Source organism: Protopterus annectens, chromosome 14.part0 (genome assembly GCF_019279795.1).
Source record: "Protopterus annectens isolate FY-2018-M chromosome 14.part0, PAN1.0, whole genome shotgun sequence".
Lineage (NCBI taxonomy): Eukaryota > Metazoa > Chordata > Ceratodontiformes > Protopteridae > Protopterus > Protopterus annectens.
Genome location: NC_056748.1, coordinates 346,045,562 through 346,058,769, shown reverse-complemented (window position 1 = coordinate 346,058,769; position 13,208 = coordinate 346,045,562). Strand labels below are relative to the sequence as shown.

The following is a 13,208-nucleotide window of genomic DNA, read 5'->3' as shown; positions in this document are numbered from 1 at the left end:
TATTAAATTCTAATGTCTTGAATTATTGACTAAATGTAACACTGATTTACCAGAACATCAAAAAATTATGAGTAAAATGGCAAAAATATGAGGCAAAATTAGGAACAGTATAGAGGTATGTTCAAGAGCAGTGTCAGTGGTGCAACAGGGAGCACATTCACTTTTGGTGCAGAGCACTGTGTTTAATTCCCATAACAGATAAATGGATTGCTGACACTGTAGTGCAGCATAAGGGGGTGCTGCAATCCTAAGCGTGTCATCATTCAGATGAGACGTTAAACTGGGGCCCCATCTGTCTGAGTTTGTGGTACTTCAGGTAGATGTAAAAGCTCCTACAGCACCTGTTGAAAAGATCAAAGGAAGTTCCCTCACTCCCTGGTCAAATTTCCCCTACTAGTATAAATACCACCTTGGGTCTCCCATGAAAGAGTCCACCAGCCTAGTGGCACTAACCTGACCAACAAAGAATAAATAAAATATAGCTTTTAGTTTTTGTTTTCATTACTTAATTTGTCATATTCTCACCTTAACAGAAGATTGTAATGTCTCTGAAGCATGAAATTGAAGAATGTCAACAGTCTTGAAAGATGAATTAAATGTGTAGAGAAAGACAGATCAAAATGTTGTGAAGCTGACTTCATGTGAAACTGAAACTACTTATCCTTTTCTAGCTGTACTTAGTTTCCAGCAAGCTAAAGGAACTTTTGAAGGCGATGTTACCTGCACAAAGACATGGATGCAGCTATGTTGTTAGTGACCTGGAATTGGGTTTGGTTTTGTTTACTAGTAGGATTCAGCTTGAAGTGATAGGATTAAATATCCTATGTCTGTTGCTATTTTAGAAAGAGGATGTTGCCTGCAGTGCTTATGACACTGTAGAAAACCCTGGGTTCATTGACCAAGTAGTTCTTTGTAGAATGTAGAGGTACTAGTACACATCTGCAGGGCATGCATGTGAGTCTGAGCACATTCACTACATATCTGGACCACAAAAGATATGAGCAATTATTTAACCACAGAAAGAGGATAGTAGAGGTTGCTGCAGCTAATTATCATTCTTTGGTTGATCAAACATCTGTAAAGAGGGTAAACAGTCCTCCAGTTTCATTTCTCTGAATTTTGTAGTCTGTGGTTTTCTGACAGTTTGGCAGGAAGCCCTAGTTTGAAGGGACCACATCTTATGCAGCTGTGGACTGACTTCTGAAATACTTGGAAAAAAAAGTCAAAGTCGATACCCACCTCTGTCGTTCTTGTTGTTTACACATTTGAAAGAAATATTTTACATGGGTGCCATTGACTATAAGCTATCAAATCTTTGTACAGGTAGCAAGAAGTAATTTAAGATGTAAGGATGGTCTCGAAGTAATTGGGCTTATTTCCTGCTGTGGAGCTGTGCTGACTACAATTTTCACTGACATAAAAATATGTAGGTTAGTATATAATGTTGTACAACTCCCAGAGATCTTTGAGTGCATTGAAACACATCTTATAGCTCTATAGTAGACAGTAAAATGATCAGTCTTCATGCTCAACATAAACCACTGGTTACCATAGTCAGCTGCAAGCAGTGGTCAGAGAAGGCTTGTAAGGTCAACAGAGACTAGGCTGAGGACCTGAAAGCTGATAGAGTGAAAACATAGGATTTTAAAGAAAGACTCGTGTTGACACTTCTGGAAGAAAAGGAAATAGGCTGAGGCAAAGAAGAATGTCGGTGTCTTAAAACAGCATTTGTGAAGACAATAGAACAAATATGTTAAGCCAGGTATTGAAATAATGTGCATAACAAAAACTGAAGATGGATTGCAGAAGTCCTGGATGTTATGAAAGAAAGAACCAAGAAGAAAAAAAATGGTAAACGTTAAAACAAGCCTGGATTCTATGAACACAGTCCGGCAATCTGTCCTTGTAAAAAAATGTATTCTATAAAAGAACCTCTAAAAAAACGTAATAAAACATAGGCACTTGAAAGTGCTACTGGTTAAGCGTTTTCATCTACTAGAATTGTAGACTTCTTCAGAACAAGTAGCACTGTAGATTAATCCATTTAAATACTATACTTTGGCACCAGTGGGTGAATTTAAAAAATTAAAGCTGTGGCTGTCTAATTTCCATAAAATGCTGTTACTTAGTTAAACACATGAAAGATTCCAAAACAATACACCAAAAAGTTCAGTCGGAGGCAGAAACCGCAACCACACAAGATTTATTGGAAGTAGATATAAACGCCAGCTGTAACTCGGTTAAACACGTTTTCGTCGGAGAAAGCTCTCTGACTTCTTCAGATAATACAGGTATAACTCAAAGGACCATTTAAATACCAGTTACATAAAGTGCTAAATAAGTTAATTGATGAGCAATTATCTATTAAAGCACCAAGATGTAATATGTGCATAGATTTTATAGCAAACCAGCCAATGTAACTTCCGTACCAACATAATACAATACAAGATATACAATATAAAGATTGGTGGATAATATTTAAAAGACAATAATGTATAACATGATTGTTTAATATTTAAAAAAAAATAAATAATAAATCTTGTGTGGTTGTGGTTTCTGCCTCCGACTGAACTTTTTGGTGTATTAGTTAAACACACATTAAATACAATGACAGTTTCACATACCATACCAAACCAAACCATATCAAAAAGTGATCAATCAAATAGGGTATACGCAATAATAAAGATGAACATTTTAAAACATCTGTAAATAATTTATTGCAACTAATAATCATACTCTAGTTATTAAAATGGGCTTAATCAGAATGTTGTCATTTAGTCACACTTTGATAAGTCAAACATCTACGGGCTTTAAGTCTCGTATACACAGAAAATAAACTTTTAGTAATACCTATTTGGAATATTCTAGTAATCACCCAAGAGGTTTAGTGAGAAATATATTGAAGGGACAGTGTATTCAAGCGGCCCGAATGACTTCACAATATGAGGATATAGTACAGGAAATTTTTTACATTAGAGAAATGTTCAGTGAAAGGGGATACCCTAAAGGGTTGATTTATGATGTTACTAGATATGTTATCAGAGAATGGGGAGGAAAATACAAACCCTTGCTTGGCACGGGGATGGTACAGAATTCTTCACATAGTGTGATTAACAATAATGATAAACAATTTAATCATGCTTGTATACTTGAATATGGTCCTCATGTTAATGAAGTTAAGAAAGTCATTGCGCACAATTGGAACATTCTTACAACAGATGAAAATATTACACAAATGGTGGGAGAGACCCCAGTTTTCGTGTATAAGACAGCACGGAACTTGAAAAGTATTTTGGAACAGTGTGGAGAGAACACTAGGATGAACAATAGGGTCGGCCATACCAGAAAGTGTGGGACATCTGGACAATGTCATGCCATACTTGAAGATGATAAGATAGTTTTGGCAAATAAGGATAGAACTACTGTTACATTCAAAACTGGTAATTGTAACACTAAACATGTGATTTATTTAGCTAAATGTATGGCATGTCCAGGTTACTATGTGGGAAAAACTGATAGATGTCTTAAAAATCGGATTTATGACCATCTATACAAGATTAGGAAGCAAGATAATGCTAATGCCTTATATAGGCATATTGAGAAGTGGAGAACAGTTTTAAATTTGGTATTATTGAACAGGTTAGGGAAAGCCCCTGAGGTGGGAATATAAAGGCTATCCTGGGATGAAGGGAAGTAAAATGGCAATTGCTATTGGACACAACCACATCACCAGGACTAAATGACAACATTCTTATTAAACCCATTTTAATAACTAGAGTATGATTATTAGTTGCGGTAAATTATTTACAGATGCTTTAAAATGTTCATCTTTATAATTGATTATACCCTATTTTATAGATCACTTTTTGATTTGGTTTGGTTTGGTATGGTATGTGAAACTGTCATTGTATTTAATATGTGTTTAACTAAGTAACAGCATTTTATGGAAATTAGACAGCTACAGCTTTAACTTTTTTAATTCACCCATTGGCACCAAAGTATTGTATTTAAATGGATTAATCTACAGTGCTACTTGTTCTGAAGAAGTCTACAATTCTAGGAGATGAAAGCGCTTAACCAGTAGCACTTTCAAGTGCTTATGTTTTATTATGTTTATTTAGAGGTTCTTTTATAGAACACATTTTTTTACAAGGACAGATTGCCTGACTGTGTTCGTGAAATCCAGGCTTCCAGGCTTGTTTTAATGTTTACCATTTTTTTATTCTCGGTTGTTGTTGGGGAAACGTTGTGTATTGTGTTTATGAAAAGAAAGAAGCAGTGCAGCAAGAAATGTCAGGTTGACAAGAAGGAGTGGGCTAAGAAGGTATACTGATTGAATTATAAGGATGCTAAGAAGGCAGTCACAATATAAAAGAACAAGACATCTGAGAAACTCTACCAGCTATTGGAGAGTGACTCAGTAGATGGTATAAAGAAACATAAAGAAGATGGGAAGCAGACATCATCAAGCACAGATGAAATGAGTATTTCAGAAATTTTCTTTAGTACTCCTTTCATTTGCCCTTGAAAGAAGTACTTCAAATAGCTTCTGACTGAAGACAACCCCACTGAAGTTATACTGCCTTATGCATAACTTGTAGTGATAAAAGGAAGGAGAACCCACCCTAGACGAAGTATGACACATAATAAGGTCAACAAAATTAATGAAAATGGCAGGCTTAGGTGAGGTCACATTAGATGTGGTCAGGATGCTGGGTGAATTGGGGTGGAAGTTGTGGCTGATGGTTCTCAGCACAGTATGTGTGGAGAGGCATATCCCATATATCTGCAGAATAAATATTTTAGTGCCAGAGTACAAGAACAAAGGGGATATTCACACTGTAGGCAGTGCAGATGCATCAGACTCCTGTTATACTGCATAAAGGTGCTGTAATACTGCATGAAGGTGCTGTAGAGAGTGATTAAAAAAGAATACACTGAGTAGTAAAAAGTAAGAAGGGAGAAGTTTGTAGGAGAGAGTCCAACTGGGCATTTCTAGACTTGGAGAAAGAATGCAACAAGATCCCAAGAAAGCTGATTTGGACAGTCCTGTGATGCTTCAAAGTCTCAAACATAAGTGCAGGCTATATACAAGAACTGTGTGAATCTGTTCTTTCTGTAGTTGTATCACTGAGGGGTTCCCAGTGGAAGTGCATGTACATCAGGGTTCATTTGTGAGCCCACGTCTGTTCATAATGATGATGGACTACATTAGAAAATAAGTTGTAGGGGACATATCAAGAATGCTAGTGTATGCAGGTGATGTGGCATTCCAAGCAGACTATGTATGGAAACTTCAGCAAATGGTAGTGGAGTGGAATACAAAACTGAAGGTATATGGGATGAAATGATGTATAGACAAGAAAGTGATCATGACAGCAAATGGGGAAAATCAGAAGAATTTGAAAACTGAGATAGAAGGGAGAATATACTGGAGCAGGTTAACAGCTTCAGTTATCTGGGAGGTGTGGTTGAGGAGAAGGGAAGTATGAATAAAGAGGTCAAAGCAAGACTCGGAAGTGTTAAAGATAAAAAATACAAGAATCAGAAGTCCTGTAACCAACTTGCACACAATTTCAGGTGTAGTATGTGATAGAAGAATGCCAAAGAAACTTAAAAATAAAAGTACTGAACAGTAGTAACAGCAGTGCTTCTGTAGGGCACAGAAACACAAGTAGTAAATGATGAGAGCAGCTGAGGAAAAGAGGTGCTGGAGAGGGAAGTGTCTGAGATAGGTAGTAGGATACACAGTGAAGGACAGAAAAAATCAGGATGTCAGAGCTGAAGCCAAAATACTCACAGTGACAGAGGTCATGGAGCAGAACATGGTGGTTTGGTTAGATGTGTAGAAAAATATATTTTTGTAGTAGCTTATGTACTCTCTCTCTAGTATGAGATACTGCTACAGTGATAAATGAAGGAAATAGTACAGTTGTGTAATAACTTAGTATAACAGTCAATGTCCTGCTTTTCATTGCTGCAGTATTCCATCCCTCTCTCCTTCCCCCCTTTCTATCCTATTTTCTTCCCTCTAGCCAAGGGATCCTTTTTTTTTTATCCCTGTCTGGATGCATATATCCTTTATTTTCTAGTCCTCTACGGTTGCTGTGTTCCAGGGCAATTCAGTTCTGTGGGCTAGGCATATGTACATCACTTAGGTACTTTACAATCCTGGATGTAGAACATACGTTTGAAGTACTGGAAGGGCCTAAGGCTTTCGTATGCTGGTCTGATGTATGGCTGTCTTCGGTAGGACATCCCTTTGTTAAAGTATACTGCTACAGTGAAAAGTAGAACATCTACTGTTGTGGTAAGTTCATACACAACTGTACTTCGCAGGTATTACAGGTAAGTAGGGCTTCACAAATATACTTTCCTCAATTTTTCCTGAATTGTTATTGGTGATAAAAAAAATACCCAGCCCAAGGTCCTATCAGGGAGGGTCCTGTTGTTGAGCAGCTGATAGGGTAAGAATGTTTCTGTTTATAACAAAGCTAGAAGGTAATGAAGGCAACAAAAAATCCAGGCCACCAAAAACTTAGCGCTTTCATCCACATTTAATAACAACTGGACTTCATCAGAAAAAGACACCCATCACTTAAATCCATTTAAATACTAAATTCAAATGGTCACATGACTACAAATAAACATTTAAAGACACAAATATGAAATACATATTATTAAAATAAAACAAATCCTTGACTCCGTAAAATAAGTGACATATAAATATGTACACATGAATGTAAAAAAAATGAATAAATAAACACACCATATAGTAAATGTCAATGATGAATACTTCACTAAATGTTACCCTACAGCCTTTCTGCCTGTAAGAAACATTTAGTGTTGACCACCTCATTCAAACCTGGAGGTTGATCTGCTAGCAACAAACTTTGCCATATACTTTCTTTATATTCCAGAGCAAGTTAAAAATTGCCACTAAATGGACTGACATCAACCTGCTCTGGAACATAAAAAGAAAATTTCTTAAAGTTAGCACAAATCGATGAATGTCTAGCTAAGGCATTAGAGGAGTCTCTTTTCTGTATAGCTAGAATGTGTTTGTATATTCTTCTACGTAGCAATCTAATGGTTTTGCCCATATAGAATTGTCTACAAGAATTACACACAGCAATGCAGACTACATTACAAGTCTCATATGAATAACGACCTCTAGCCCAAAAAGCTTTTTAATGTGCTTAAAGGTGGTTGAAGATGATCCCATAATAAAACTACATTGTCTACATCTACCACATGAGTATGTACCAAAACCATCCAGCCCTAAATTCACTTTATGGGCTGTACTTTAAAAAATACTTTTGATGTTTACTACCTTTTTATAAGTGAAAACTGGCCTCTCACCTAGAACTTGGACGACGCAGTGGTGCAGCGGTAGCGTTGTTGCCTCACGGCAAGAGGTTCTCTGGTTCGATTCTTGACTGGGGTGCCTTCTGTGCAGAGTCTGCATGTCCTCCCTGTGTTCATGTGGGTTTCCTCCGGGTGCTCCGGTTTTCTCCCACGTTACAAAGACATGCATCTGGAGTATTTCTCTCTGGGCCTCCGCTGAAAATTAGCTTTGTTCAAAGTCGGACTTTCCCAATTAACAAATGTTAAATAAAAAAAAAAAAAAACTTTCACTAGGTCAGAATTTTCTAAAATAACTTTCCAATTATCACAAAGGATGGACTTAATCAAACCCATGTCATTGGTGATCGGAATAGAAAAAGCTAGCCTGTAATTCACTATTTTTTTAGAACTTACATCCTTGATAACATCATGGGTGGTCACTTCAGCCTCTCCATAGTTGATAGCTTCACCCCTCAGAATAGGTCTTGCTTTATTGTGTATTAAACTCTTTACTTCAATCACAATATTCTCCAACCATAATGGATCATACTCCCTCTGTTGAAAGAAATGTGATAGTTTTCTAACCTCATCCTCAAAAATCACATGATCACTAGTTAAACGACTCAGACGTATGAATTGTCCTTCTACTACTCCCCGTTTCATATGCCTGGGATGTAATGATGGAAAATTGAAACCAGAGATCCCTTCCACCCAAGGTACCTTTAGAGATTTCTTTAACACAAAGTACCTACTCTTAAGTGTTACATTGACAAGCTTCAAATCCACACCAAACCCAGTTAACCCCACTGAGTACATGGAAACTTACACCACCACACTGTACCAGCATATAAACAGCTGCACAGATGCAGCTGCACCCCATAGGAACACGCGCATGGCATATTCCAAAAACAAACCGACATGGTGGAAACATGATATTAACAAGCTTTACAATGAAAGGAAAAGAATTTTTACCAAATGTTAGAAGAGTTATTCGCAGAATGTTAGAGCCTTTGTCACTGCAGTAAACAAACAACTTAGGAGCATATTAGAAAGCTGCCTAAGTCAAATACAGTCACATGGACTTTTTTAATTATGCTCAAAATCTCAAAAGCACAATTCAACAATGTGTTGGGCAGATTGTGAACAATGTTACCTATACTGAGGCTGAAGATATAGTAAATCAATTGTCTGATAAATTTAGCTTTAACTTTACCCTTTTCTGCCCTCTATCTGTCCCTCAAGATATACATCAAATTGGTTTGCCTCCAGCTATCACACACGATCAAGTTGTATCAAAAGCTAAAAATACTGCATCATTGGGTACAATTAGTATCCTTTAGTCACACTCCTAACAATACTGTTCAGTCTCAGCCTCCGTACAGGTTTTGTATCAAGCGAGTGGAGAACTACAGTCATTCCCTTGCAGAAGGGTGAATCTTCCACAGATCTAGGCAATTATAGACCCATAAGACTAACCAGCCAAATATCCAAAGCCATGGAAAGACTAATCATGGAACTAATCAGTCAGGACATAGGGAACCTCCAAATATTGGACCCATCTCAGTTCGCATTCATCAAGTGCAGGTCATGCTTACTCACCCTGGTGGACTTTTTTGAAAAGGTGACCAAAACAATGGATAGCCAAAATGGTACACACTACATACTTGACCTGGCCAAAGCTTGTGAAACAATTCCCCACTCAGGCATAGTAGAAAAGCTAAATAAATGTTGAATAAACCCCTGTGTCACAGAGGATGCCACTCCTGTGGAACAGACACTCCATTCACATAAAACAAAGTTCAATCCCTGTCCATTCTCAAGTGCATCTTAGATCTGTGGATGTGAAACAAAAAATTTACCCTAGGACTACCCCCGCACTACTAATGGACAGATGCAGTTCCTAAATGCTTTACCCACGCATTGGTCCCCTCAAATTGTCTATGGTATAATCCCAGTTATTCTCATTAGGAGAAATTTATAATGATCAACCGTGGGATGAGTAAGGCCAATCTATAACCAACTAGGATAGGTTATTTTGAGCACAAAAAGGGAAATTGGATAGGCTTAAAATGTCACCCAAGGACAGCTAGCCTAGTATTTTCCTTTGAACCTAACCTACGAACATGTCACCTGCTAGATTTCTAGCTGGGCACAGATAAGATGCAGGAATTCAAAACAGGGAAGCTACCTCCAGAAAGAGACCAGTCACTGGTGGAATCCCTCATGGTTCTATGCTGGGACCTTTCCTGTCTAGCATTTACTTTTCTGAAGTAAAGACCAGTACCAAAGGGCTCCATTCAAGTTTGCAGATGACTGAAGCTAGGGCCAGTCATTGAATCCCCCAATGACTTGGACATCCTGCAGGAAAGCTTGACCCAAATAACTGATGCCAAACTCATGAACTGAATCTAAATGTCAAAAGTACACATTATCATATCCTTTGGGAAGTCATCTATGCCAGGGAAGTACCACAATGACAATACACCCCAAAGAGTTGACCCACTGCTTTGAGAACTTAACTTTTGACCAATGTGTGCCAGTTGTTGTAAGAAAGCCCTTCTGTATTGCACAGTTTCTAAACAAAGGGGTTGTGTTTATAGGTTCATAGGCTGGTACTAGGCTATCAGCCCTAGGGCCTATACAAGCCTAGCCATAACAATTCCCTGACTATGATGACATTCATATGATGACATTCACTGTAATTCTTGCAATATCATAGGCTTCAATGGAGTAAGATTTCCATAGATGCTATAAAGGAATCCTGTTCTGTGAAGAACTATACAGAGTAAGGATACCATACCATTCTGCACTTTTCTGTCAAAATGAACTTTTTTTTTCAGATTTGCTAGTTCAGCAACAGTTTTAAAGTAGTCTAGAATAAAAGCATTTCCTTTCTTAATGGTCTGCTTTTTTACTGCATTGTCTTTTTTCTGTAATTACAACTCCATTAGATCTGATGCAGAGTGTACAAGATGAGAAGTCTGAAGAATGGCAACTAATTGATGGTATCCCTGAAATTCTACATAATAATCTTCATAAACAGTCCATGGTGACCATTTGCTTGAAACAGCATTCTCTGAAACTACCACGAAAATATAAGAACTGCCCCACCAAGGTATATGGGTGGGGGAAGGATGAATGATGGACCCTGGAGCCATGCTGTGGTCACTGGGATCACCTCTGTTGTTGACACTCTAATCTGTAAGATTCAAGAGAAAAAGGATGTGTCATTCTTCCCTATAAATGCTTTTCGTAAAGTACCACTTTCTGTAACAGACTATCTTGCTGAACTGTTTCTGGAGTACTGTGATGTGGGTTTGGGTGTGGCAAAAGTGGTTTTACTGCAGTCCTTGCTTTTACTCCTTTTCTCTTGATTCACTCCTTTTCATCAGCTGACGTTTGAGTGTTTTAGAATAATCGAGTAACTAGACCCTGACAACTTCATAACATGCCTCTGCCTTCAGCTTGGGGAAATCTTATCAGTATCACACAAAAGGCAGACAGTGTAGTAGTGGCAGTGATAGTATCACGTATATACCTCAAAATATGCAGCCCTGTTTTATCAGATGTCAGTCTTCATTTTTCTAACTTGTTCTTAGTTCCCTCTTCTGTAAGATGCAGTACATTCCTTAAAATGTGTTTAAAACAGGGCTCTGATATTTATCTAATATTTAAACTATTGGATATGAAAGTCATTCTCCTACACCCACCGAAAATTTCAGATTTCCTTCCAAAAGCCAGGAAAGCAAAATTTCTTTGCTGCTGTCCTGAAGACAAGACTTTTAAATCACAATACTTATCAGTAGCTACCATCTGCCCTTTCAGGTGCATGAACCTGATGATCAGGATGCTGAAAGTTTGAATCTAGAACATGTTTAAAGTTAAGAAGCAGGGCAGCAACAGATTGCTTTGAGTACATGTACATCATCTCTAAATACATCTTAATGCATCTATTTTTTTTTTTATAAGGAAAGACGGATCTGTAGATAGCCATCCAAAAAATTCCAAAATGAAGTTTACAGTTTCCCAGAAGTAATTTTGTCTTTTGGGAGAGATCTTTAGATTGAGACAGTGCTTCATTGTGGTAGAGTGGAGCTGTAAAGGGGAGAGTGTTTGCTCCACATAGTAATGCTCCTCTCCTTCAGAGGATAAGGGTGAAAAGGGATCTCTTACAGTTTGTTCTGTCTTGGACTGCCTGGGATGGTACTGGTGAATGCTCTTATGTTCTTCTTTATTAGCTGACATGCTGGTCCTCTGAGAGTGCCTGAAAACACTGCTATGAACTCGGACTCCTGTAAAAACTTAAAATATTCTGTGGTTAAACATCTATAACAGAAGGATTGGCAAAGAGCAGGCTGCTTTTGAAGGTGACTGAGTCGGTAATGCTGGCACTTCTTCCTTCATTTATGAAGGCCCTGAACCTCTTTTTGGTATCTCAGCTAATATAACAGCAACTTGTATATGACTTTATGCAGCTCTATCACAGGTAGAGGCATCAGTGTGAAGTTTCATAAGGCACTTGAACTGACATTAATGAGCACTTCTTATGTGATTTAATAACTTTCTTTTGTGCCCCTGTTGTAGTATTCACTGAAAGACTTACCGTATCTATGAAACTGGAAGACAACTTGCATTTTTCATCTACCTGTATTATCAAATGGGTCATGTTCATATTTCTGTTCAACAACATGCACATTACTTTGCTTTCTTTTTACAGTTTAGCAGAATAGTTCTTTCTACCACAGTGGTAAATGCAGAGTAGGGCTGCTTCTCATGAATGTAGTCACACCTAGTATGAGTCTTGAATTTCTGTTTAATGTACACCTCCTGTATGTTTTTCTTTTCTCTGTTAGTATTGCAACACAGTCTCATTTTCACATTTTATTAAACCTCTTTTGTGTTGCACAGTTTCATTTCCTCATTTACATATTTTTGTTGTGGTCTAGTAATTTTACTTGCTGGACGTATATCCACAACTTTTGTTAAGGTCAGGCCTGCTTCCTCCCTCTAACCTTCTTGATTGATAATTTTTGGCGTAAATTGTTTTGTCTCTTATTAATGAATGTACAGCTGAGTAATGTAAGCATCTGTAGTATATCTAGGGCCCTGTACCATTGTAAAGCATCTAGTGAATAAACTACACATTTTTCTAGGCCCACAGTAATTCCTGAACTTCTCTTTAATCACTGCCATTTTATTTTTCTCCTCTTCAAGAAAAATTAAAATGTTAAATATCTCCTGGACTTCTTCTGCAGCGTCATACAAAAATGTGGCTCATAGGGCCTTTTCAAGCTTCTCAACTATTCCAGTCACAGGAAGGAATAAATAACATGTGGACACAAAGTTTGCATTTTTTAATCCTTTTTGTCTCCCTACTGCTTGGTGAACATCAGACAACTGTGATCAGCCTGCTTTTCAATTCCTGTGGATGAAAAACAATTGTGGAAGTCATCATTCACACAGCAATCTAACACCACCCCTTGGTGGGCTGACCTGGCTGCCCTTTTCACTGCAAGGGTCTACATTGCCCTTCATGAGAGTGCTCCTACCCCTACCAACATTCTAATGAGGGCTGCCATCACTGGCTTGCTATGCCATGTCCATATGTCTTGTTATAACTGTCTAAAATGTAAACATCTGCATTTAGTAAATCAGTGACTGAATCACCATTCTCCCACCACCACCTCAGGAGAGGTGAACCAGCATTTGCCACTCACACCTTCCTTCCAGTGACAGGCTTTTATAGTGTTGCTAATGGAAGTTAGGTGATCTGTGTCATAGTCAGGGCTTAATCTCTGTTTGTCAAAGATCTAAGAAGATTACTGTTGCTGATAAATTCCCTTGCAATGAGAGCATTTTTG

General features: G+C 37.9%; 1 protein-coding gene across 1 annotated transcript in view; it reads left to right on the top strand.

The window, feature by feature from the left end:
• LOC122788980 (SEC23 interacting protein) overlaps positions 1–13,208 on the top strand; it is a 1,679,302-nt gene that overhangs the window by 1,599,180 nt on the left and 66,914 nt on the right. The window lies entirely within an intron of this gene.